The sequence below is a fragment of the Haliotis rufescens genome, unplaced genomic scaffold, assembly GCF_023055435.1.
Source record: "Haliotis rufescens isolate VD_foot unplaced genomic scaffold, xgHalRufe1.0.p SCAF_1, whole genome shotgun sequence".
Taxonomy (NCBI): domain Eukaryota; kingdom Metazoa; phylum Mollusca; class Gastropoda; order Lepetellida; family Haliotidae; genus Haliotis; species Haliotis rufescens.
This window is the reverse complement of record NW_025963779.1, coordinates 72,067,485-72,073,484: the sequence shown is the minus strand read 5'-3', so window position 1 is coordinate 72,073,484 and position 6,000 is coordinate 72,067,485.

Sequence of the window (6,000 nt, the reverse complement as noted above, 5' to 3'; positions counted from 1 at the left end):
CCACGGAGACTGCAGGACGCATCCCTGGTTTGAGGAGGATATCGGACCAGACTGTAAGAAACCATCTTCGCGAGGCTGGAATCCGACCCAGAAGACCAGTTATCGTCCCTGTTTTGGAACACAACAGATCCATCGACAGCCTCGTAATTTGAGAAACTGGAGACGAGTGTGGTTTAGCGATGAATCACGATTTCTTCTTCACCGGCAAGATGGAAGACAACGTATTTATCGTCCTCGAAATAAGCGTTTTGCCCCACATGTATTTTCGGTGGCGATAGTGTCATGGTGTGGGTGCTGTATCCTACACCAGGAGATCTGACTTAGTTGTGGTTCAGGGAAATTTGACAGCAAATCGCTACATGAATCAAATTCTTTAACCTTACCTTCTTCCAATCATTGACCGCCAGATGGAGCTGTTTCAACAGGACAACGCTCCACCGCACACTGCTCGTGTCACGTTAGACTTCATAATGCCAACATTGGCCTGGCCGTCGAGATCTCCAGATCTCAACCCAATCGAACACCTCTGGGATGAACTCTATCGACGTGTACGTCAACGTCAGAACACGCCGCAGACGATCCCACAACTGGCCAACGCGTTACAAGCAAAATGGCGCAGAATTCCGCAGGACAGAATTCGTACACTTATCCAGTCAGTGCCGAGGAGAATCAGAGCCGTGATTGCTGCCCGGGGCGGTCACACGAGAGTTCAACGCAACCTTGTGGCCTTATGTGACATGACAATGAACAGTTTTCAATGCCTTTGTACGTAAATAAAAGATAGGCTCCGAACGTATCAGTTTTACGACATTGTACTGACTTTGTTTTATGTCATTTCATATCCCTTTCACATTCAGAAACTCGCTCATGGTAGTCCAACGCGCAGTTAGCTCCGTTTATCGTTTCTGTTCCTTTTGATTAAAAACATTCACGTTTCAGTTTTCAAGCGATCATTATTGTTTCCTTATTACCAAGGCTGTTCTTGCACTGACGTCAAAGGACGACGTTTACCATTCGAATCAATAGCTGGGTATAATTATTTCATTCAGGTTGTCAAGGAAATCTTCTGCTGAAATACTTATGGTTTTCTTCCCTGGTGCATTTCCGGAAACAAATCTATCACTAAAGCACATGGCAGTTCAGAGATGATGGGAGATAAAATCTGCGTAACGCCGGTCGTCATCATGGTGGAAGAACTGTGAAGGACAATGGGCAACAGGAACTTGACAGCAGTCAATACCTTGTCACCGAGCACACCAGCCACATCCCGTAACAGTTTTAATGTGAGTCTATGTCAGACCTCCAATCTGTCGGACCCCCCAGACCCAACAGAAAAAATATATAGGAGCCCAACTGAAGTCTAGAATGATATGGCAAATCTAGATTGCCTCAGCTCTGAATTAAGATTTGTTCTAGGCTCTGGATTTTTTAATTTTCTTATTTTGTAGATATTTTTTTCTTAATACGATAAGTTTATTTCTGGAACTATATGTCAGTCTACCAACTCCCTTGTGGTAGCCCGGGTGATCCCTGTTAAGTGGTATTCCAGATGCCGCAATGCAGTACGCTGGGTGCCATGAAATGTTTATCCGGTACGCGGATGCCAATATGTCAAAGTTGAAATTGAATTTTCGTCTTTTTTTCTTGCACAGAGTGACAATTGAATAACATATTTAGCCCTACGCTTATGAGAAGGCAGTGTCATGCATTCTATGTGAAAATCCCAGCCTAATTTACTTGTACCAGCTGTGTACACTGACATTACTCAAGAGTGCCAAGGAAAATTAAGTGGTTGCATAATGGCTAGACAAGTGGTTGGCGGTGGTGGTTCTATGGCGTGTAGGGGCTGGGAGATTGAGGGAACGTCCTCAACCCTTTTTAATACCGCGTTAATCCGGGGTGTACCGTTCCGAATGAAGGCTCGGTGACTTAGTGGATTCAGTTCGTTTTAAGTTTCTATTATTTAACCAGTGAAGATCCGGGTAAGAATAGGTCTTCAGAAACCCATGCTTGCCCTTAAAGGCGACTATGCTTGGCGTAAGAAGAGACTAACGGGATCGAGTGGTCAGGCTCGCTGACTTGATTAATGCATGTCATCGTATCCCAATTGCGTGGATCGATGCTCATGATGTCAATCACTGGATTGTCTGTTCCAGACACGATTATTTTACTGACCGCCGTCATATAGCTGAGTGCGGCGTTAAACAACAAACAAACAAAATTATAAGGAGGTCGAGGGGTAGGACCCTACTGAAGAGTACAAACTAGTCCAAAATAAAGGAACTATGCCAGGCATGATTATTATAATATTTTTTATTTGCGGCTAGATTTTGATGCTCTGCATCACCAATTCCTTGAGCAGTGATTGCTGTGAGTAAGTTATCTGTTTAATCTGCAACACACTTTGACACAGCGAACACAGAGATGAGGCAATATCATTAGTGACTTGCATGCTCTTCTTTCTCCCAGAATATGTATAGCTACATTGGATATAGGATATTTATAAATATAACAGCGAAAAGAGTAGGTGTGTGATTGAGAACGTGAGTGAGTGACTGAGTGTGTGAAAGGCTGAGTGAGTTTACTACGCTTCTAGGACTATCCCAACAATACCACGACGATGTACAAAACAATGAGCTTCACACATCGGCGGAATGTGGGGATAGAACTGTGTATTGGCATCTTCCCGAGGCAAGAGAGCTAACTGACTACAAAACTCAGTTAACTCACTCCTCGGGAAGATGGTTTCCACAGTTAGCTCACTTGCCTTGGGAAGATGATGTATTGGTTACCGAACGCTTGAACCGCTAGGCTACCCTACCACCCCATTAATGAAGTAACTGAAGGGTGAGAAGATGCACTGCTAAAACTGGAAGGGGTGTCTGTAATGATGACCTATCTGTACTCGGTGTGTAGATTCTCACGTGCGCCGGTGCCTGGTATGTGTTGTGAAAGGATACATGTTCCAGTGCGAGTCAAAGGCCAGGATTCTGTTATCCTTACATGCGGCTTACAGAAACGCATGTGGTGTATTGTCAATAACCTCACATTATGCATGCGTAATTAACACACGTTAACAGACAGCGTGGCCAGACAGTCATGCCATGTTTGCTGATTGGAACATGTATTGTCAACATATTATATGTATGTTATTTTTACTTCGGTATAGGGGGCACGGGTGGCCCAGTCGTCTAAGGCGCCGCGTTGATTGTGGGTTCGAATCCCGGTTCGCCCGGATTATGTTTCTAGGTTTGTCAGCACCATACCCGTGCTCGTGGGTTTCACCGAAGTGGTAAACGTCTGAGACCTACGTCACTTCGGGCTTTCCTCCCACATTAAGCTGACACGCCGCGATATAACTGGAATACTGTTAAAAGCGGCGTTAAACCCAACTCACACACTCACTCACTTGCTTCTGGTATTGGGTACCAGACATCTGACAAGGTTAGTCCGTTGGTTAATTGTCTCCGTAGTTTTAAATATAGCTTATTTGGGAAATTAATACTGTCTGTGTACATGTTTATATTGCCTTTTTTCAATTAATGTCAACACATATGGGACAACTGCGCTGTTCACCAGAAATCTATATTAGAATATCATACACTAACAGTTCTAACATAGAAACGGAGATAATGCCTCTTTATGAAAGAAGGTAATAGGTAGGTAGGTATGTAATATCTTTTATAGAATAATACTGAAAGAAAGCCCAGGTTACTTACCCGTCACATGAAAATACAGTCTACTATCTAATTAACCCGTGAAGATCCGGTATAGAATACATGTAGGTCTTCACCAACCCAAGCTTGCCGTAAAAGGCGACTATGCTTGTCATGAGAAGCGACTAACGGAATCTGGTGGTCGGGCTCGCTGACTTGGTTGATGCATGTCATTGTATCCCAATTGCGTGTACCAATGCTCGTGATGTCAATCACTGGATTGTCTGGTCCAGACTCGATTATTTACAGGCCGCCGTCATAGAGCTGGATTATTGCTAAGTGCGGCGTTAAACAACAAACAAACAAAAACAAACATTATCTACGTATATGCCCAATTTATTACATTGTTGAGTGTAAACAATGTTATTTTGTGAAAGGGTGTGATGTTAAATCTATACTCTATGGAAATCTTTAATTATCATTCAAAGCCATCGCATAATGATATAATCAGTTCACTGCCTTGTTGAAACCAGCTGATTCAGAGAGTAATTATAGGATAATTCTAAGCACCTGATATGGGTATTTTTAATATGGATGGCAATATTGACATTGGTCTTGTGATATTTTTTTCCGTTGTTTATACGAACCCCTTGAGTATCGGATTATGTTGTGTCCGTGTATATGGATACCTGTTTCACCATAACTTGTAAACCTTTATAACTTTCCTAACTAGCAGTTTTAACCTAAAATACACTGACACGCCGAAACATAACTGAAGTATACAAATCAGCGTTAAACCTGACTGACCCGCTTACCTCAATTATAATTCATCATATAGGTCATTCACTTGTTCCCAGAAATCACAAAACTGTGCATTTTACGACAAAATAATTATTTTGTTGTTTAACAAATATACATACCACCATTAACACGAACACATTGCTAATCCCGTGACAATTACTACAGACACAATCTATTTACTTTCGTCAGCAATATAATTTGGTGAGGACACTTCCGTCATGCGTGACCGCATATTTCTATATTTCAATTTTAACGAACGATGGCTATCCTGATTTGTCTTTTTGAATATGATACATCGATATACTTGGTCGTGAGTCGTCTGTCTAGTAGCATCACGTGACAAATACCTCCCACTGGGTATAATGAGCACCTGGCATGAAACCACATCCGGGTCCCCAGCTGGCAACACACGTAATCACGCTGACATCTGTCATTACCTAATTCACAATCCAATAGATACTGTGTCCGTGTTTTTACTCCCCATGAATTCAAATACAGCCTTATTAATGATGTCTTAGTAATTGTTTTGAATTGTAAATATTTGACAGAATAGCTAATACTTTAAAGCGATATTGCGTTTGTTTACATAAAATAAACTGCCGGGCAAATAAAAGAAAACACTTGAAAACTGGATGTGACCACAAAATTACACACGTTTTAAAAACGTTACTTGGCTGAAAACAGTTGCCGAAACACTGCAAACTTGGAGTCCCAAACACAAAACTATGGTATCTGTATGAAATACATCAGCATTAAATAACCATTTCGTGTTTGTTTCGTTTTTAGCCACATTCCAACATGGATGTATATTTTCAAGAACGACATGGTGTGTGGCATACGACTCATCACATCCAAATGTACACCGTCTAAAACGACACAACCTTTTAGTTACAAATGGTCAAGTTCATTGTTGTATTGACTTTATAATATGACACAATAAAGATTCCCTCGGTTGAAACAATATCAACAAACTGGATGTGCACGTGCAATAGCTGTCCACTTCCATTCACTCAATGTCAGAAGTATATATGAAGTCAAGGACGATCTATTCCTTTTCATTCACCGCCATTATTTACCAGGGAACGTATGTGAATTTACATACATTTTTAAGAAGAGCTTTATTTATGAAGGACAAAAGAGGGTTGAACGTAATCATGACAATATGCATTCTGGTGACACTACACTCTCAGATGATTCTACAGGGCTCCAGATAATATTTTCAGCAGAATTGAGTATTTACTTATAGGCTATCATTCAAATTGGGTATTGATAGTTTTTCTGGGTATTCACTTTATTATTACTCCCATGAGTCCAGTCTATTGGGTATTTTTACACCGATTAGTAGACATGTTTTGTACTAATGATTGTTTTTCATTTTCCTAAAACAAATAACCCTGTTCTCTGAATGTTTAAATTAATACCTAAGTCAAAGAATTAGTAAAATTCCATTAAGAAATGCCAAACTCCTGATTTATTATTCAATCAACAGAAAAAAAAATCAGCATGCAATAGGTGCTATGAGAATACCTGAAATTCGATACAC